Source organism: Phlebotomus papatasi, chromosome 1, assembly GCF_024763615.1.
Source record: "Phlebotomus papatasi isolate M1 chromosome 1, Ppap_2.1, whole genome shotgun sequence".
Taxonomy (NCBI): Eukaryota; Metazoa; Arthropoda; class Insecta; order Diptera; family Psychodidae; genus Phlebotomus; species Phlebotomus papatasi.
The window spans coordinates 109,522,810-109,545,890 of NC_077222.1; the positions used below are offsets into that span (position 1 = coordinate 109,522,810).

Below are 23,081 nucleotides of genomic sequence, written 5' to 3' on the forward strand. Positions count from 1 at the left end.
TAGGGATACTTGTCCACTGAAGGAATGATCGAGATAGTCCAAGTAGTTTAGAAATAAAAACTACTGTTTGGTGGTACCCCGTGTTTGGTGGTGCCCCAGTTTCCCCTAATCAGTTAATAAACGTATAGTCTCAGTTTCACCAAAATGTCTATCTGAATTTTTATTAGAACTTATAGGGGAAAGTGCGGTACCTTCGGACCGTGCAAGTTTCAGATAATCGGATTTTTTGTGCTTCGTACGATCCCAAGATTTGTAATGACGTTTCTCAGTAAATGTGACTTATCGCACCCATATTTTAAAAACTATGAAAAACGATCTAGCGATTACGAAGCTTAAGATCATACAAGGTTGCCATCACTTTTATACGAATAAGGGCAGAATCACATTGACAATAAAATAATCGCCGTAGCCTTACCGTATTTCGTTAATTTACGCATTTTCATTGCAATTCTTACGCAAATTTTCCATTACCGTATTACCTTATCTCATACTCGGTGGCACTTGGTGAAAATATTATAATAAAATTGAAGAAATAAAAAGAACATTCGATAAACGATGAGCAAAAAAACTGTACGAGAAATTAAGCATATAGTCAGGGGCCTATCAAGCCTAATAAAAAGTGAAGCTATTTTTCACTTTTCCTTGTAAAAATTTTGCAGATATTGCACAGCGACTTAAACAAATTTGCTCGCAGTTCTTGTATAATTTTGGCGAACATTATGAAATATGTATTTTTAGATAGCTTTTAGTGCACGATTTCTAAATATATCAGACTGATAAGTTAATTCTCTTTAGGAAAAAACTTGCCAATAGTCTTCAGTGCCTCTATGCAACAATGTATGGAAAAATGAAATGTCGAGAGGCCCATGCGTACAGTTTTTTTGCACACCGTTTATCGCATTTTCGATTTATTTTTTCAATTTTCTTATATTATTTTCACCTAGTGCCACCGAGTATGAGATAAGGTAATACGGTAATGGAAAATTTGCATAAGAATTGCAATGAAAATGCGTAAATTAACGAATTACGGTGAGCATTTTACTGCCAATGTGATTCTGCCCTAACTCAAAGCGTGTACCTTCGAACGACTCAAGCTTCGAACAACTCAATTTTTGATTCTTTATTTTATTAGGGGAATGTAGACATGGTTCGCATACAGTGAACCTTCAAACGGTGCGAATTTTCTCTTTCTTTGCAAAGAGCTAATTCATCATTTCTTAAACCTCATGGGACGAGATGAGAAGTGGTAAACTAGCTATTTGCAAACAAGGAGAAAATTCGGATTGTTTGAAAGTTCACTGTGAACGAACCATGCCAATATTTCCCTATAATTAAACAGCTAATACAATGCCACAAATTTCCTAAAAAGACCCATTCTATTGAAAACATAGAAAAAAATCGAGTTGTCCAAAACTTAATTCGTCCGAAGGTACCGCATTTTCCCCTTCGGGCGATACCTTCGGACAGTGGAAGTTTTAGATAACACATTTTTTCTATATGTTTTTAATGAATTTTGTCCATTATAATATTATATTTTAAAAGCTAGTCCAGAGTTTAAATTTCCTGAAAAGAAGTACCATGGGTCAACCTTATTAAAAAGACGAGAAAAGAATTGAGTTGTCCGAAGCTTGAGTCGGCTGAAGGTAGCTATATTTTGCACGTTTGATAGTTCATTTTATTAACTACAAGGCCACGAAAGCATTTGCAATTTTTTTTGAACAAAGAACTACTACTACTGTAAAGAATAAAAGTATTATATTGTTATTATTTTACACCGTACATTGCGGCCATCGCCGACTTAGCATTGGTGACAAACCTCAAATGGTGAAAACGACGGAACACCACAACGGTTTACATTTTCTACGTTTTTCATACTTACTCATGTGGTTGTTCATCAGTACCTAAGTTATAGGCCTAGCTATACTAGCTGTTTGGTCAGTGTGCAGCAAGATATTGCAATAAAAGATAAAATCAACACCGTAAAGCTGACCGTAGAGATCGTAAAATTTAAGTAATGCCTCCGCATGGTAATATACAAACTATAAGGACCAATTTAAACCACAGTATTTTGACTTGAATTCTCCTTTTTCAGTAAAATAATTCACTGAGATTAACCTCGGTTTAATTATGCTTATCTTTTGGCACCAAGGAGTCAAAAACTGAATCTTAATATGGTAATAATTTCCGTTCAAATTGACAGAATTTGACAATTTTAAATGATCTGGAAAGGCCTTGTGAAATACTAGATCTTTTCATAACTTAGCATACCATGCACTTAATTTTACGAGTGATTTAATTTTAAAAAAATCAATTTTTGAGCATTTACTTTCGAATATCTCTAAATTCTTACTTTTAATTCCGGTGAAATTTTAGTATATCGGAACTTAAGTCAAGATCTTTCTAAAGATGGGTCGAATTTCTACCTAAACCCAGATTAGACTGGAGCTGTAAACAAATTTTGACTGAACTATAATAAGGTATTCCATCATCTTTATTCATTTCGGTTGCCGAACCTTAACCTCTAAAATTCAACTCAATTGAATCTGCATGCCTTCCGGAGTTGTAAGCACTCCTAGGGGAAGTGGGGCACCTTTGAAATTGGGATTTTTCTACTATGTTTAAGTGGAACTGAGCCATATCATAATGTAATTTAGCTTCTTATTCTCTTTGTGCAGTTAAATTATATCACGATAAGGCTCAATTTTATTTAAAAATAGGTGAAAAATCCTAATTTTAAAGGTGCCCCACTTTCAAAGCTTCCCCCTAGCTCGTCTATAAAGAATCTCAGCTACCATAAGATTACATGGACTTTTTGCAACATGTTTTTACCATCTGCCCCACAATTTTCATTTAAGTTCTCTTAAAGATTTTGCTCACGAGATGCAATTTTCGGTTGAAATGTCTTTAAGAAACACATTAAGAAGAAGCACTTTATACAATTAATTACAATTAAAGTTTTGGAGCAAGACGATTCTGTTTATCGATTTATTTAAATTTATCTTCAATACATTTGTAATAGCCAAACGAGTTTTTTTTTATGTTTTATCTCATTCGATTTCTTCTTAATCTCACTACGTAGGATTTTCATGTAATTACACAAATATTGAAAAGAAGATGGGCGAAGCTGAAAAGACTGAGCGGAATGCTGGAGCTTGTAAGTTCTATAGTTCGATATCTTTAACTTTCTGTACATGTTTTTAAGATTTTAATAAAATATTTGAAAAGGAATTGGGAAAGTGTTTCAATGCGTAGGAGGCAGAGAGGATAGTGTTAGAGTATTTCGATCCGATTAATCAATCGATATATCAGTGCGATAGATATGCAGTATATCGATGGAACTGTATGAATGGACCTTTCGTATACGCACTTCAAGATAATATAAAGTCCATACTGGCGCTTTTCACTGAAGTTATACTCAATGCAGTGGGCACTTAATAGGCGCGAAAGACTCAATGGCTTTTGACAATGACGATGTTTAAATTGCATGCAAATATGCAAATGTTACTGCTTTTTATTCGCACTCAATTGCCACAGTGGACTCATCCATGAAATCACCACGGTATTGAAATGCACAAGAGCCACCAAATTGCATCTTCAATGGTTTACAGCTTCCTCATATGAATCACTTTTAGCATCATTCTGGGGTAGTGCTTTTGTGTGGCGCTCGAATGCTTTTCAGTTTTCCTGCACTGTCATCGAGATATTTTCTCACAATATTTCTGTCAAAAGCTTCCTCACTCGGAGCAGTGTTACATTAATACCAATTGTTTGCGAAGTAGAAGGTATACTTTATATCTTTACAATGATTTAAGATGAGAACTTGTCATCCTTATCATCTGTACTATGATGGGACTATCCGATGAAAATGAAATCAATTTTGGCATTTTCGATATTAATGGCTCCAGCCCACCTGATCGGTCAAATTTCTTGAAATCAAAATTCGCGTTCCTTTCTTTTTCAGGAGATTTGTATATAAGGCTATTTCACTCTATCGGACCCCAAATTATACTGAACTAAATATAATTTGGTGTGATGTTCAAAAGAAGAATAAGAGTGCAAAAGAAGAGGATAGACATATGTTAAAACTTTAAGAAGGAAAGGGATGTGAATTTTGATTTTAGGAAATTTTCCTAATCTAAAAGGTGTGCCGGAGCCATACACTAAAAAAAACGGGGGTGCGATTAACTTTTTTTGCTCATAAATTTAACACTTTTTAGGTGTAAAAATATATCAATATTTTTAATGTTAATTTTACACCTTTTTAAGGGTAAAATTAACGTGAAAAGGTGTAACTTTAACCCCTAATACACTTAAAAAGCATAATATTTACACCGATTTCGGATCAATACTGCAGGGTAAAATAAACATTTCCGGAATGCTATTTTAACTTTTTCGGATTTCTCTCATTGTAATTGCTGGGGCACACTTTTTGTATACGTATATTTCATTCTTTCGTATTTCAAATTCGACTGAGCTAAATTGAATTTTTTGTGATGTTTAAAATAAGAAGAAGAGTGCGAAAGAGTGAGATGGATATATGCAAAGGGTTTGAGAAAAAAGGGATGTGAATTTCGACTTCATGAAATTTTCCTGATCTAAAAGGTGTGGCGGAGCTATAAACCCCAAAGTTCGATCGGCAGTCGATCCATAAACGATGGGTTACGAGAAACAATTTGTCAAAGTGTGAGCCAGATCAAGAGTCAAAGAGATATCGTTAAGATAGCAATAAAAGAGAGTATTCAGAAGTATATTTATGTTATATGTATTAGGACGCGTATTACAAGTATTTAGATAAAGCGAAGCTATCATTATTGCGCTATCATTGGATTAAATTGCAAATAAACTTAATTAATTTAATATTTTCAACATACCTTTCTTTCCTTCCCCACGGATTATCTGAAAAGAGATATAAAACAAGAAATTATTATCAACATTGTACACATCTAATCTTAGTAATTAATTAGTTGATAATAATAATAATAATGATAATAACAATAAAAATATATTTTCCTGCACATATCTTAGTACAGTAACGCTGAACATTATTTCTTATCAAGAAATATGTCGCATTTCGATTTTTTTTAAAAAAAGGTCTAAATTAATTCCCATGATCATCTTCAGGCGGGCTAGACCCCTGGTAGGCCTGGTACACATAGGTGAGTGATAGAAGATTGAGCAACCAAACCCAGTGGGAAGTCACGAACCTGAGTCTAACGAGCCAGAGTTAGTCCTTCTAGAAAAGATTAGGCGAGGGGCTAACAACCCCTCCCCGTAAAAGCAAGATTGTTACCTATGCTACGTACAAATGGCATGTGATTTGGATCATGGAATCTACTGCCCAGAAAGCTACTAAACAGACAGCTGTCACTCGAACGAAGACAGGTGTTCCAACTCAAAAAAATCTAACAATAAAAATATTTAGCGTACAGTGATCATTGACCATAGAGAAGTATCAGCGAAGATCAGTTTCAGTGCTTCTGAAATATCGAATTTGACGCAGAGGACCGAAGGACCAAAAACAATTGTCGGCGCCGATCTGGAAGCTCGACTGGATGAATATGATAAGATTAGCCTGCGGGGCCATTAAATGTGACTCGGCAAGGTATGTTTACGTATTTTCATGTGCCTAATACTAGACTATAATGCAATAAATGACTTCCGAAGTCTTGCCTTTTCGTTACTAAAGAAAGAATTTCCAGTATCGAATTGGTACAGGTGATGAGAAATGACTATTTTCCGAGCACCCCAAACCCAAAACGTCTTAGCGGTCTTAGCTTAATCTGGTGAAGCATCAAAATTGATATATTGGCTAAATATCTTTCAAGTAGAAGAAAATGTTTTACGTTTGGTGAGACTAATACCCTAGACACACTTGCGACTTAAGCCGAGAGACGACTTAGTGAAAAATGTTGGAAATGAAGTTTCACCATTATTTCGAATATAATTACGATAAGCCGCCTCTCGGCTAATCCTCAAGTCTGTCAAGGCCCTTATGCCGGCTTCAGACTGAAGGGTTTAGCCCAGTTCCCGAAGGTCTCAAAAACTTTAATAACAAGCAATTTTTATTGATTTTTCAAAATCTAACGAATCATTTGCCCTTAATATTCAATCCTAAACAACAATTTCCTGAAAAAATCATGTTTGATGAGGAATTAGAGACGTTAAGCCAGATATCTAAGCCTTAGGTCTGAAGCCCGTATTACGGTAAGCTTCGTAAGCTTGTCTTTAATTCTAGCACTTAAGGTCTTCACTGGCAGTCACCTCCAGAAGACAAAGTCACTCGCATCTACGATGATTATCTTCCATGGTTTAAACTGTCTTCAGACTAAAGATTTAGCCCAGTTCGCGAAGATCTCAAACCCCTAAATAACGGCCATTTGTCTTCAATAATCCAAGTCTAATTTCAGTTGCTTTCCAAAAAAAAATCATGATTGATAAGAAATTAGAGCAGTTAAGCCATATGGCTAAGCCTTAGGTCTGAAGCCCGTATTAGACTAGTAACTGGGCTAACTGGGCTAAACGTATTTATTTTGTGTCTGCATTCAAAGCAATTGCACTTAGCCCAGTTTCTGGTCCAGCCGACGATTTGAAGTGGTTCAGTGAGATAAGTTATGCGAATTTTCTTAAGTTAACACGAGAAAAAACGTTAGGTCTTCAAGGAACTTGTGGTCCATTTATGAGAATGTACAACGCACCATGTTAAAATTTACAATTAATATTATGATGGCTCTGTGAAAGAGGTATGGAAACATTTGACACGTCTTGAAGAAGTCTGATTAGGAAAAGCATGTGAGTGGCCATAAAGCCATAAGTTGATGGAATGTATGGGAATTGATCACAAATTGCTTTACAGATGGATCGGTTGGAAAAGTGTGATTCCCTGGGTGTTTGCTAAAAGTCTTCACATAGAAAACACGATTTTAATTCTATTGGAAGAGAGTATCTTGTGTATAAATCAGCATGCCATCTGGAATAATCATTTCATAGAGGCAGCCCACAAATGAAGTATTTTCGGTATAAATCACACCATACGATAGCACAATTCACCTATTCACTAATTCAAAATTAACACGCAATGCACATGATAAAGTATACTTAAGTGGCAAATAGAAAGATATTGTAAGATTGAAAGAAAAAAAAGTGTGAGTAATGTGCAATGAACGCCAGGTTTCATCTTCTGCGTGATCGCGTCATCAAGGTGAGATTGGTTGGAAAAGAAATATTTTCACACTGCAATAGATTGAGCCTTTTCTTCATTTCACATCCCAAGTCGTTATTTCTATGTTAATGAAGTGTTGTACGATCTTGGGGATACATTTGCAATTATGGTGCTGAGGGAATTTGTGTGCATCATGTACTCAATTGAGGATCAATCTCGTGTACGATACCAGATGAATGGCACAACCACCTCGAGATCATGCTGTGAACATTGCTAAAGTGTTAATGGTAAAAATAAATAATTTTGTCCATGAGGTACACTATTTCCGTTCTAAGGCACCCCTTGCTTTCTTTCCCAATTCCCAATTCGTATACGATCATACACCAAGTTCAAGGTATAAAATCATATTAAATTAATGCTCGAAGTGATGCTTCAGTGAAATCACATGGTTCAGGCTATTTACATCGTCCCCATGTGGAGTTCTCAGATGGTGATTCATGGTGATCGCTTTATGAGCTTCCACATCCCATCCACAATGTAGCACCGAGAGAAATGTGAATAAAAATGTGTACAAGAAACCTCCCACGGACTGTTAGCATTTTCAACCCGCATTTGATGATCAATTTTTCCACAACACACTTTATTGTGGTGCCGATCGACGCCAAGTCGCACCACAGGAGAGTTGGATGATGGTGTGGAGAGACCATCGATCAATTGACCCATATAACCAGAGCTTTACCAGGAGGGAATCATCCGACGTGACTAAAAAAATGTCACTCAGTGTCGTGGGTGTCATCTTAATGTCTCTCTTTCGCGCTCAGACCTTTAAACAAAGATCCACCGCAACATCGAGCTATTAAGAATCTAGTTTAGTCCAGTAGTCATCAATTTTATCATAATTTTTACTGTAGATTTACATAAATGTGTAATTTATGTGTAATATTTACACAATATGTGTAATATGGTAATTCTCTAAAAGTCGGACAGCGCTCAATATCGGACACACTGAAAGTCGGACATTTAGGGTAAGCTGTTGCTTGGGAATCCGCTTTTCCAAATTTCACACTGATGGTTTTCTCTGATGGTTTCACACTAATCCTGATGGTTTTCTCAGTTTCTTCTGTTTATGAAAATTTCATTAATTTTTATGACAACTCTGTAGAACGTTAATTTTTTTTCGTCTTGTTAAACATCTGTTTGTATACTTTTTGTTGTAAACATATCTGTCTTTTTATATTAAAAATGTATAATATTGTATAGTCCAAACTTGTTACATTCAACCCGGGCATTAATCACCAAATAAATATTCTGTTCTATATTCTACGGGAATTCTTCAGTTTTGCAAAAATTCTCCGAGTTCTCAAAGGTTTTTGTAGCATTTCCATGAGTTCCAGAGCCCTCCTGGATTTTAGGAACTCCTAGGAATTTTCCGAATTAACAGTGATTATCTAAAGTACGGCCTATAAATTGCCCAGTGTAAACATGATACAGTACTCGATGAATACGCAACGGCCGAAATTGCAAGCTGTCCGAATTTGCAAACTGGCCGAAATTTGATATTAATTGTTCATCATTGTTGAAAATACCCTTAAAAAATCTGTCAAAAGAATGCCAGATATATTCCATAGCACGAAAAGCCTATATTAATTGAATAACGCCAGATCGCGTATTTCCAACAAAAATGTGTCAAACAAAATTAGGTTGTGGCACAAAAGAATGGTCATGCCATTGATCATGAGATTGGACTGGAGCACTAATGCTACAGACCCCATACCAGAACATGCTGGAGCACCCGTCATCGCTAGCCTCCCGGAAATGATCGCTATTGCCCATTCCAAGACAGCCAGGAATCTGGCGTCTTGCTTGCTTCTCTGGTGACTGCCTGAAAACCAATTCGCTTGCCCAAGGAGCAAAATAGCTGCCTTATAGATCCAAGTATTAGACAAGTCTTTTAGTGTACTTTTAAAAGACTTAAAGTGGGAATTTTCTGTGGAAATTCCTATAGAAGCTCTTATGATCCTTATGAGTGCGCCACTTTACTTATAGTAATCTCAGTGATGGAACCAAGGCCATTATAGGCAATTAAAAAGATTTTTAGTTCTATAGTGCCTTACTTAGGGAATTCTACAAGACTATATTAAGAAAAAATTGCTTCTTGGGTGTGCCCTTCGGAATAACTCATCGAGCACTGACAACTCTATCTAGCGGAACTATATCGACATTATTACTTGAAGTTAGCCGCCGCTATAGCACCCCTCAAAGTTACCAGCCAGCTAAACAGTGATTGGTACCACTGGCTTAGAAGAGTACTCATCAGGAAGGGCTTTCTTCCCCCAACTCCTCTAGGCTTAACAGTCTTACTACAAGATTAATTTATACTCGGATTTAATTTTGGATTTCCTGAAGACCTTAAGTCGCTATCTCTCACCACTTGATCAGGTTTATTAAACCTAGAGTCGAATGAACACCTCTTCGACGTTGAAATTTATTTAATATATCTAATAAAATATAAGTAATATAGAGTTTTTCCATAATTCCAAGTTTTTCGATAAGGATAAGTATTCAAATTTCGTACTCCAAATGGTACAGAGTAGGGTGCCAATAAGTTCTGACGCGAGTTCTTAAAGTGTCAATAGGTATTCCTTTCACCCTACTTGTAGCAATATATGCTACTGACTCACACCGGAATATTCTGGCGTGCTCTCCATCGCCAGCTTCCCGGAGTAGAGCCCCTATTGCCCATTCCCGGGAGCTACGAATCAAGCTCCCTCAAAGCTTCACGGTTGTAGGCCGCCTGAGGAACCGATTCGCTTGTGCCTTCGGGACGATCCATCGGACGCTCTCCACTCCATCTATCGGCGACATATTACTCTCTTATGTTACCCGTTATAGTACCCCTCAGAGTCACTACACGAACTGAACAGTTGACGAGCTTTCTAGAAAGCTTGTCTAGGAAGCTGATACTTCCTTTACTAATTTTGTTGTTGCTATGGATACCACGAAGGCAGGACACTACTGTCCCTGAAGCTTCAGTGGAGATCAACAGTGGAAAACTGAGAGAGTTTTTCTTTCAGTGGGAATTGATCTCCACTGATGCTTCCGGAAAGGGCATTTATGTTTTATCTTCGTATTATCTCCACGCTAACTTAACGCTTTAGCACTTAAGTGTTCTCAAATGAATCTGCATTATCGATTTTTTTTGTGTAGGTTCCTGTGTTGACTGTTTGTCCCAGTCCTCGCCGTGTTCTAAAAACACCAAACAGTCGTGACAGAAACCAATACAATGAAAAGTCGATAATGCAGAAACACTTGAGAACAGTAAAGTGTTAAAAAGCAACTCTATTAGAACTATCAACTCTATCAAGTTTAGCTCAATCGAAGGGGGTTTACAGAATCACAAAATAACAGAAGCTGTGATTATAAAGAAACGCATCAAAACCACCTCTTGTATACGTGATATTCTACTTCGATCGTCATCATAAGATTATTTGCATAAATGTGAGACCAAGTCATAGAACATAATGCTCCTCATGTAAACTGCTATTACGATGGTAATTTTCATGTACACCAGAATTGCATTCGAGGATGTCAAGTTACAAGGAATATGGGAGAGCAATCGTGAGGATTGTATTTACGGTTACACTTTATGAGTGCAATTGTCATAACTTAGCCACTGGCTACGAATAGTTCAGAAGAAAATCTACACAGTCTCCCTACATCTCTGCTTAAAGGCATAACTAATTTAATTGATTTCTCAGCCACACGGAAGAGGATTTCTTGTGAGGACTTCTTTAAAGGAGAGTTACCATTGAAGTCGTTAACTCCCTGTCCCATAAACATGATGCGAGGATGTTTGGGGTATGTGCAAGGAAGGCAAAAAAAAAGGGAAAACTAACGTGAGAATGACGGCAAAATGGCAATTAGAGATTTTTCATGTGAGATAAATAGTGATCATCTTAAGGTGCAGCAAAGACATAGAACATGAAATTGTACAACTATGTTGCTCCAGTTTCTCTTTCATTCCCTTGGAATATTATTTACTTTTCTCCACCCTACATTCATACCTCAGAGAGACCAGAAGACAGACTAATTGATCGAGTGTCTTAAGACTCTTGAGACTATTGATTTATTGAATTTCTACAAAGAAACCACATATTCCTGGGGCGGTTTCTTCATTATTTTACAAATAAAAATATACTTCTCTAGCGCTTCTTGCAATTTACACACAGAATACACAACAATTTAAATAAAGCTCCTTTTTCAGGGTATAACCGGTATAATCGTAATTTTAAACCAGGTGAACGAAAATTGTCACTGCGGAAAAGATAAGAGCAAGAGAATAAGAATGATGGTACTGAGATAGCATCGATAAAGAAAAAAACATCAATACAAAACTTGTTGAGTTATACACGCATAGGTACGTGAGATTTTACAGCGGGACGACTTGAGAGATTCAAATAATTAATTGCCTGTTGATTTTACTAATGTTTACTCTCAAACACACCGAGTACAATTATTGAATTTATGTTATTGCACGAAGACGATGCAAACTGCACAATTATTTCACCATATACACTCATGTAATAATTAATAATTATGGCTTCTATAGGAAAACTGTCCTTCTTTTGCTCACCTGTGGAATCCACCGTGATAGTATGTACTAGGTGGTTCAAAAAGTCTGGAATAATTCAATGAAATGACGTTACTATATACACTAAGATTATACACCGAACTCTCAGATGTCCGGATGACAATGGGGTGAAAATGACAACTATTTGACAGCTATCATCCGGATATCGGAGAATAGAACATCGAATAAGTTCATCGGGGGAGCTGAGCGTATTGTTAATATACTAGCCATACTTGTTTACGCATTTCTGAGTACCAGCAGTAAGAAGTAACTACTAACCTAAATGCTTCTTTAAAATCAGAAAAAAATAATTGTGCTTCGGTAAAACACTATTATTCATACACGAACACGATAGCCTAGTCCAGGGGTGTGCAAGAACCGTTTAAAATCGAATATACGTCAAAATAAGTTTGTTCAAGTAGTGTTTTGACCATTAACGTAAAAGTTTCATTTGACGTTTGTTCGGTTTCAAAAGTTTCAAACTTTGCACACATGCACACCTCTGGCTTAGTCGAAAGCTAAGACAGATAAGTATTATCCGTACTGTGTGCCGTCGATGAAGATGATTCAAAAGTGGTATTAAATTATTAAATTAAATTATTACGGCGCTTGGTATTGTAGAGCGTAAGGGCCTTGACAGACTTGAAGATTAACCGAGAGACGGCTTAGAGTAATTATATTTGAAATAATCGTTAAACTGGTTAAACCATATTTCTATAATTTTCCACTAAGCCGTTTCTCGGCTTAAATCTTAAGTTTGTTAAGGATCTAAGGCAGAGGCGTGCAAGAACCGTTGTAACCGAATAAACGTCAAATGAAACATGAAGGTCAATGGTCAAAACGGCCAAAACGCTACCAGAACAAACTTATTTTGACGTTTATTCGGTTTCAACGATTCTTGCACACCTCTGATCTAAGGCTCTTTCGACAACTTCAATTCAGTTCCGTTCAGTTCATTTTCATCTCATTTTGTCTTTCTACTTCACTTCAAAAGCAGGCCATCACCGTCTTAGCGTTGATACCACCCTCCGGGATGAAAACTGAAAACGATGAAAAATCGCTTCACTGGTTGTATCTTTTTTGTTACGCTGTCAATTTTTACAATTACAATGGGAATAGGCTAGACCATTGCTGCTCTCAAAATGGATAGGGGAGTGAGCGCTCACTTTCCTAATCCATATTCAGAGCGGCAATGGCTAGACTGATAAATGAGAGAGGAGAAAACCACTTCCGAACGAAAGGGCCCAAATAAGCTTAGGTTGATCCTTTAGAATATTGAGCCTGTAAAATTTGGCAGTAAAGGATTAAGTAAAAGAAATTTATGTAAAGTGCCTCTAATCAACGATCCTTAACTAAATAGGTGGCTTAGCTAAATATTCTTAGGCATCAGGCTAAATCTATTTGGAACTAAATGCTTTTTGGAAAGTGACATATGCCCTAGACATACTTACGATTTAACTCTTTCGCGTCTTTAGGGTAATGTCATGACTCGGCGAAAAAAGTTTTTTTTAAATGTAAATATTAATTGAAATCTATCTGTTCGTGCACGACATCATAATAGAAGGATATAAGATTCTTGGCTCATTTTCTCAAGACTCCAGTTAGATTTCAATTAATGTAAATAGCCAAAAAGAAACTTTTTTCCCCGGGTCATATATGACCCTAGAGACGCGAAAGAGTTAAGCCGAGAGACGACTTAGTGGAAAATGATGGAAATGTAGTTTAACAATTATTTCTAATATAATTACGCTAAGCCATCTCTTGGCTAATCTTCAGGTCTGTCAAGGCCCATTACCCTCCCCTGATCCCAGGGTAAATACATGCTGAAGATTATTGGGGCTTTTGTTTGACAATCGTTCTTGTATTTTAGTGGGGAATAGTAGTCGCAGCGGACGGTTCTTTTCGAAATAAAAAATGGATGGCACCTGCAGCTTCCCATTAATCACTTATGAATTTGCAATACTATTATTTAGATGAGCTTCATCAGAGCTTACATGACACCGTGTTATTCCAAATGATTCCAATGTAAAATTGGATGATCTAGCTAAGATCAGAAAGATATGTTCAACATCATACTTGATACTTTGGGTTCGCAGAAACCCTAGGAATGATGGCTATCTGAGTTGCTCATAAAGGACCAAAGACGAATTCATGTTACGCAATCAAAATTACACAAAATGGGATTTGAACTAAACCGTATGCATCAGACCTAGATCCCAGTGACTTCTACTTGTTTTCAAACCTAAAAAGGTGGGTCTATGGTAAACGATTTTTCTTCTTAACTGAAATTGAGGCCTATTTCAAAGAACTTTTTGAAGGACAACTTTCCGGACGAGATAAAAAGGTTTTGGTGCACTAACTTACAAGGAACAGATTAAAAAGTAATACTGAATCCTTAAAGCGTCTCCTTTCCATGACGTGCATTTGTTCACTTCGTCAATCTTCGTCCAAAATTTTGTAACTACGTAGCGTCTTTTTTGACCGTTAACCATATTTGTTTGACTTATACCACACAGTAAAAAATAATTACTACGATTATCGCGTGTAATGGGAGTAAATCGATTATCGTAGTAGTTTTCGCTGAATATCTCTAGTTGAATTTAACCCGCTGATTTTTTTTTAAGTTGAAAATTTTTAGTTTAATATTTCTAAAGTTGAATTTAACGGGCTGAAATTTTTTTCCGCTTAATTTAGCTTAGTTGAATTGATTGAGTTGATTTTTTTTCGTTGAATTTTCTTTTAGCTGAATTTTTTTTAAGTTGAATTTCCTTTTGGTTTGTTTCTTTAATATAAATTATAAATAAAACAAATTTGAATAAATTCAAGTATTTTTTTTTATTATTTTCTTCTTTGGGAACATAATAATAATTGAACATGTTGAACGATGTAATATCCACTGAAAACGCTCCTTACAAGCATTTTGTATGGATTAGTGGCCCGTTGTCCATACAAATATAACGTATTCACAAATGTCCTTGTCTAAAAAAGAATAAAAATTGTAAAGAAAAAAGTAAGATATGGGAAAAGTTATGTAGTCATGTTACAAGCATTATAGTTATATCTTAAAATAACTATTTTATTTTAAGGGCTTACGTGGGTCGCGCATTCTTGGAAAAAACAGCATATTATTCTTTGACGTCTTTCTTCAACATAATAAACAGAAAAATAATTCGAGCTCATAAGCATAAAAATGTATAACATTTTATCTATATTTTCTGAAATTTGCAATTAAAAATCTTTAAAATTCACCTATTGGGACCTGATTTTCGGAGACTTATTTTGAAAAAACATGCTTTTCCGTGGACAAGATTTCTCAGAGTACATTCATCAGAAATAAAAAAAAACTAAATATTTCCTGTTAGCTTATGAGTTAAGCTCGTACTTGAACGATAGTATTTTTCATCTTGATCACAACTTATTATATAAGAGAAAACGTGGTATAAAATACGACAAAAATTGTATTTTTTTAATCTAAAATTCTACCAATAATACAAATTTTATTTCAAAAAATCTACCATTCAAGTACGAGTTTACTCGTCAGCTAATAGGAAATATTTCGTCGGTTCCGAAGAAGACTATTGTAAGTCTACTTACAATAGTATAAAAAGATGGTATCATTGGATGCAGAAACCTTAGATCTATATCCCCACAAAATTTTATGTTGATTAAGATATTTCTGCAATAGTTACAAGAAAAAAACTTAAAATCAGCGTGCCCAATTATTGAGTTTTTTGCCCACAATTTTGCTATAATTAATTTAAAAGTAGTGTTAACTAGAAGATATTCAATGCGTATAAGTATGATAAAATAGTTTCAAAAGCTGAAAGTATACTAATTGCAGTGAAATTAATGAAAATAAATTTTAGCTGTCAAACTTTAAACCTCTTTCCTGTAAAGTTTACATTTTGGACTTACAATAGTCTTCTTCGGAACCGACGATTTATCTTTTTGATTTCTGATAAATACACTCTGAGAAATCTTGTCCACGGAAAAGCATGTTTTTTTTCAAAATAAGTATCCAGAAATCTGGTCTCAACAGCGGAATTTTAAAGATTTTTAATTTAAAATTTCAGAAAATATTGTTTAAATATTGTAATTTTATATGCTTAACAACTTAAATATATATAATAAATATTTTAATATCGAAAAAAATTACAGAAAATATGGTATTTTGTAATCTTTTTGGCTCATCTACTCTCTTAAGTGTAATATTAGCAGATTGTTAGCATAATTTATGTCTGTGTTTGGAATTTTACGTGAAATTTTTAAAATTACAGTGCCATACTACTAAAATGCATTTACGATTCTTATAAAGCAAAATTCAGTGATTACTTATGTCTCAAAACGATTTTAATACCAAGGAAAAATTATGCACAAATTTAAATTAATTCATATCAATAACTCATATCTCTACAAACATAATGCTTGTAAAATTTTGATTCTGCAAACTTACCTAATATTTGTCTGGATGGTGGCTCACTCCTAAAGATAAATATTTTTAATATCCGTCCCCGCCTGTGAATTAAAAGGGACAGATAATCCTAACCGGCTTATGTAGGTGAGATTCTTAACGTGAGCTAACTCGGAGTGCATGCAAATTCGATTTAGAGCTGAAGTTGGGAGACGCCATTCAGTTATCTTGAATCAAATTCGTGAAATTATACAAATTTTGTATTTAAACCAAAATATCAAGGATTTGGATGAACTGACAGAAAAGTGTTATATGGGTGAAATGTAGACCAGAATGTTCTCTATAATTTTCCCATAGAACATGATCTCATCGATTACTCAGAAGTCAAGATAAGCGAGGTTTTTTGTTTCTTAACTCGTTTTTTCATCCAGAGTGCCCCAAGTAGTCATTTGTTGAACTTCAACTATATCAAAGAATTGTTGTATTTTGCGGGACTTTCCATTTAAACCCCTATTTTAAGTGTCTTGGTGGAGTAGAGGCAGTCAAATTGGCATCTGAGTGATTTCAAAGCGTTATTATTGGAAAAATCAATTTTTTCACACTTAAACGGCAAAATCGGAGTGATAGCGTGGTCTGAGTGGAAAATGATGTATGGACGAAATATAGAGACAAATGTGCTCTACAATTATGTCGAAGTAATCATCAAAATCGGTTAAGCGACAGTCGAGATAATTGAGGTTATGTGATATTGAAATTGGTTTTTCGACTGTGGCGCCCCTGGTGTTGGTCCCACGAAGTTCAAATATTCTAGAAAGTTGTAGCATTTGGTGAGATCTTTCGTTTCAGCCCTCATTCATCAAAATCGGTCACATAGAACCGGAGATATGATTTTTTGAATTTCGTGAACTTTGACCCCTCATATCTCCGGTTCTGTTTTAACCACAGCGCACATTTGCACCATTTTGGAAACGTCCTAGACTGGATTACAACATACTAAAATTTCATTAACTTGCACAATGCCGTTTTTGAGAAAAGTGACTTTGAATTTCGATGAATTTTGACGCTATCACAGCGCCACCTGTGGTGACTTTTTGAACTTCCATCTGAAAGTTCTCATCGAGACGAAACCAAAAAGGTAAAATTTAGGCCGCTATGTTAATTAGAACCGGAGATAGAGGCCGGTCAATGTTCGAACTTTGACCCCTTATAGCTCGGGTCAGGGGTTATGGATCGACTTAAGGTTTTTTTTGTTTGATAGGTATAATCAACGGCTACAACATACTAAAATTTCAGCCCGATCGCATAAGGAATTTTTGAGTTATTTAACTTTTAAGATTTAAAAATTTTCTTTTTAATAATAGCGCCCCTAGCGGTGGTTTTATGAACTTGCGATGTTAGAAGAGGAAGTGGAATTTCACGAGAGCTTTCCAAAAAGCCCTCATTTTTTAAATTCTGACAATTAGAACCGGAGTTATGGCCATTTTAAGAAAATTTTTTTGGACCCTTATAGCTCGGGTCAGGGGGGTCGGGGGACCTTAAGTTTGGTATTGATGGAAAGCTCTAAGGCCCAGCTATAACATACTAAAATTTGAGCCCGCTCGATGCCATAGGGGCGGAGCTATTGAGAAAACAAAAAAAGGGGGGTCTTCAAAATGGCGGAAGGAGGGGTGGGGGGTGGGGGGTCAATGCACCATGTTGCAATTTTCATACGATATTTAACCTTTGCCGAAAACCGCAAGTCGATATCTTTTTTAGTTTAGGAGCTATTAAGCTCCAAAGAGCGGCCGGACGGCCGGCCGGCCGGCCGGCCGGCCGGGAACGTAACTTAGCCCCCCATATATTCGTGATCAGGAAGTGGCGAAACACATTTTGGCCAAGTTTGAGCGCGATCGGAGGACATGAAATTTTGTTAGGATTATAGTAGGTGAGATTGTTAAGAATCTCACCTAATAAATTAAAAAAAAATAAAACTAATACCCTATGTTGATATCTGAATAATAAAATATGGATGGCAAAGCGTTCTAGATTTGCGGAATGCTCGATTCGCGAAATACATATTTCCTTGAATATTTTCATTTTACATGGCTTGATACATACCGACTTAATACAGATTGAATTAATTATTAAATTGCAAAAAACAACAAAGAGCAGTAAAAAAAATTTTGGATGGCAATTAATTAAATTTAGTTAAAATTTAAAAATGGATAAACCTGAGAGAACTTTTCACAATAACTTTAATTCTTAATTTTTTTTTATATAAGACACGAGGTCGAACATTTCGCAAAGCTAGTGCGCTTTGTTTCCCTGTTTTGCTCTCTCAGGAAAAAAATATGTTTTGCATACTTTTTGTCTCCCTTAACTCCATTTTGAGGCTTAAGGGAGATATGTTTGGAGCACTAGAGTTTTCTTTTGGCTGGATTTGTTTATTTTGGGAGCTCAGACAGTCAGATTCAGATTTCCATGCGTGGAGCTGATTGATGTCGAATGATTCAAAGAAATCCTCAGCTTTTGAGAAATTCGTGAATTTCTCAATTTTCTGGAAATCTATCTGACTTCCTGTGTCCCTGGGTTTAGGAAAATTGTCAAAAACTTACCGTAAAATAGTGAAAAACTGTTGAGATTGTCAGCTTCCTTTTGCACTTGTGCTGCACAATGACACCTTTGTGAACTTCTAACGCCGCCGCCGCAGTGGGCTTTTCATTACAACGATAATTGGTTGAAAATTCAGGTAAAGTTGAATTTTACAACAATAATCGTTGAAAAGTTCAACTCAAGGTTTTAAATTGCCACAATAATCAGATGAAAATTTCAACTTTCAGTTGAATATTCAACTAAAGTTAAATATTCAACTGGTAGTTTAATTTTCAAGTAAAAGTTGAATTTTACAGCAGTAATCGTTTGAAATTTCAACTTTTTGTTCTAATATTACTACGATTATCGGTTTAATGTCGGGAATTCAACTAGAAAAATTCATCTTGTTTTTACTGTGCACTTATCCCAAAACTTTTTGATCTACCTAGTACGGCTAGGTGCGAAATCGTAATTTTCCAAGTCTTACTCCCATCTTTCGCATTTCTGCATAGTCGCTGGGAAAAAGATCACGAATGGACTGAGTTTGCATTCATCTTCACGGAGGGTGTACGGTTTGACTACATGGTAAAAAAACGAATAGTTAAACGACACACTTGACGCAGATGATGATGAATTGTTGAGAGTCTCGAATGCTTCCTCAAAGTGCACGCAATAGAAGCACAAATGAGTTTCTTTTGCTCAAGCCATTGGACAGCTGATTGGAAATGCATTAAAATGCTCATATTTACAAGTAAATCGTTTATATAACGTAATACTATAATTGCTTACGATCCTCTTAAGCAACCTTGGAACATCTTCATGAATGAGCAATTTGTTGTTAATTTTATAGACACCAAGAAGGTTCTTTTGAATAGAATAGAGCCTTGCTTTTATTCTCAATATATGGCCAATTAATGCTTTACGTGAATTAATACTGACTTAGCAATCTTTAGTAATTTTGAGATTTTTTTTATTTTGAAAGAACGATTTCTTTGAGAATTTTTACGATTTTTACGATTTGCTTAAGTTTTGATATACAAGATGCTTTGGCTTTCAAAAAACATTTTGTAGAAGTTTAATGAAAAAAGCCAAGAGTGAAGATATTATCTTATACTTCTATCTCATCTGCAGGTAAGATACTCATCGTATAAATCCACTTGCTTTTAAAATGAAACCAATGTTGCATTTTCTAATATTGTTTATTATAGTCTCAAACATTATAAGTATCTATTTCTCTATCTGTGTGGGATGAAAAATTATTGATTTATGTATATGTATATGATAGTACAAAGAAATAAGCTATATGAATCGTCTGTTTCATGACAAAGATTAAAAAAATATCAAAAGAGGTGACCAAGTGAACAACATATCGCGGAATGCTTGAAGTTTTGACTGAGACTTTCATATGTATGAACAAGTTTGTCTAAAGCTCCAAATCACGGGGAAAGCTACTGGCCTTATGCTTCTGAGTATTTTGCAAAGTTTTCTCCTTTTAGTATTTTTTCTATATTTACCAGATCGCAAAATAAATAGCGGAAATTTTGACATAGGGGACCTGTACGAAATTTCGGACAATTTGCAATTTCGGACACTTATTATGTTTCTAAGAATTGCATAAATTTTTAGTTTTTAAAGGTTTACGATGTCAAAGAAATAAAAATCGAAGTTTTTACAAACAAATTGCTATGTATAGAGCCTGGGAAGAGCCCTTCCAGAAGGGCAAGAAATTTTCTGTCCGATATTGCACACAAGGAACTATCTATCTTGTTTTTAAATTATAATTAATTTTAAAATGTATTAGAAATTGTTTCAAAAAAACATAAAGACAAATAAAAATAGTAAAATGGAATTGATATCCTCCGGTAACTGGATCACCGATACATGGACATATAAGGATGACAGCGCTATCGAGTCTTTTGTCAATAAGTATATGAAAGCTGTCAAATATAAGACAAATTCAAAAATACTCTTCCACATATCGTTGCTCGGATCAGAAATATCCGTAACTTACTAAACTCTTAAATCAGAAATTCTCACAACTGAGATGCACTGTTTATACGAGAAAGAAAATAAAATAATTAAATATGTACTACAAATGTGACAATTCAAACATATAGAAAAATATTTTATAAAATATTTCGCAAATGTTTGTGAATCCCAACTGGGGACTTATGAAATGCTCGTATTTTATATAACCTCCAAAAAGGTTCGTAAAATGTTGTACATTTTTACAAACATTGTTTGTAACACAATCAAGCATTGTTTGTTCATTTACAAAATTTGTTCGTAAATGTTCGTCAACATACAAAAAATCTCACAAACATTTGTTATTTGTTAGTAAATGTTTGACAGAAAAACAAAAATCTATCAACAATTTTTTTTTAAAGAACAAAAAATGTTCGTAAAAGAGATCATGTTACGAGCAATGTTTGTAAAAAAAATACAAACTTTTACGAACTTTTTAGAGGGTTAGGGTAAGTGTACCAAATTTCGGCATAGTTGCATGCAAGCGCCAAAGTCTTAAATTTGAAATGTAATATCTTTAATAGAAATTGATTTTTTTTCATTCCTTCTACATAAGGAGTGTTGCTTAGAACCTTGTAGAAAGTTTATCGTTTTTATTTACTTTAAAATCATTCTTAATACATTTTAAAATGAATTAAAATGTAGACATAGCTTTTGTACCCTATTTCGGCCACCTTCATTCTCATAGTTCCTTGCCCTTCGGGAATTCTTCCAATGTCTTTTTCACGTCATCTCGTTTGTCGAAGCTACATTTTTTGTTATTCTTTTGCATTGTATAATCTCTAGAGTATGTAAAAACTAAAAATCATGGAAATTCGAGGAATAAAAAAGGTGGCCGCAATTGCAAGCTGGCCGGAATTTGGTACACTTACCCTATGTAATTTACTAGCATTTTGTAAGTTCACAATAGGAATTCATAAACATTTACGAAGAATTTTACACAATTTTTTTTCTGGTCAGAAAATATTGGTGCTTTTAATGCAACCTGTCGGATATTTGACGCAGTTCCCTTAGTAGAGAAGAGCGAGATTATATTCATTGATTGTACTCTCTATAATGTTTTAAGCTAACTGATCAAGTCCAGCAGAGTTAAAGTCCTTTCTGATGGGGAAATATGTGCATGATATGTTGTGTGAGTAGGGTAAAGTGGTACAAGTTGGACAGTGGTACAAGTTGGACAATGGTATAATTTGGACAGGGCTTTTCGTCTTGATAAATTTACTACTTCATTTTTATTTGTATATTTTTAATGCTTTAGTTTTATAATTTGGTTTCTTGTGCTTAGAAACAAATTTTGTATTGTATTTATCAAGAAAAAAGCCATGTCCAACTTGTACCGGCGAATTGTCCAACTTATATCACTAATTCCAAATTATACACTTTACCCTATATGAATTGAATTTTGGAGCAATCACGGAGGAGGAATTATATGGTGAATGTTGTCCAAATGGGCGGAAATCGAAAATGCACTTGTTTTGCCCAAGTCAAATCCACCTTCTTGACTGTTTAAGACAAAAATTCTGAGAAACAGAGAAACTAAAGAAAAAAATTGCCCCGAGAAATGGTACTGAAATGCTACAATTGCCTCACCTTTCAATTGATACACATATTTTTTTTTTGTAATCTTCCGCCGTCGAACTCATGAATTGACTTTCGTGTCCATTTAGTGGTGAAAATTAAGGTAATTATTGGACATGTGAGAGACATGCCGTGAGTATCAATTGATGATGATGAGGAGAAGTCGCTAAATTTCCACAGAATCATCCATCAGTGTCCCACATATGGGAATTTTGTGATGATGGTTTTCAATTTGCAGCTAAATGAGAATTAATTTCATCAAGTAGCTGAACTGACTGCCAATCTGATCGTCTATCTCTCTCTCCAAAAATTCCTTCGATACGACCATCATCAATTATTTCTATTGAAGAAATAACACACCGAGAGAATTCTTATATAACTGTTGAACTTAATTTCTTCTGCATGCACCGAGAAAAATGTGGATGGTAAAATTTACCATCCTCCATACAAAATTCTAATGGCCGGATAGTAAAAAAGTCACCCAGCAAACGCGATATTAAATTGGACTGTCAAAAATTGTAGAATCTATTGCATGGATAGTAAATTCTAATAGCCGGATGGTAAATTCTAATATCCCCGGATATTAGATTTTACTATCCGGATGGTAAATTTTACTGGCAGGATAGTAAATTTTACTAAGCCGGATATTAGAATGAAAAATGTCGGAAAAATTAATTTTTCCTTATTTTCATTGATTTTTGGCCATT

At 35.1% G+C, this 23,081-nt stretch overlaps 1 protein-coding gene across 1 annotated transcript in view; it reads right to left on the bottom strand.

The window, feature by feature from the left end:
- Nucleotides 1–23,081, bottom strand: part of LOC129799229 (zinc finger and BTB domain-containing protein 20) — a 213,780-nt gene that overhangs the window by 95,914 nt on the left and 94,785 nt on the right. Inside the window, exon 2 of the mRNA XM_055842926.1 lies at nt 4,872–4,896. The gene's annotated coding sequence lies outside the window, so the exon portion shown is untranslated. The remainder of the gene's footprint in view (nt 1–4,871; nt 4,897–23,081) is intronic.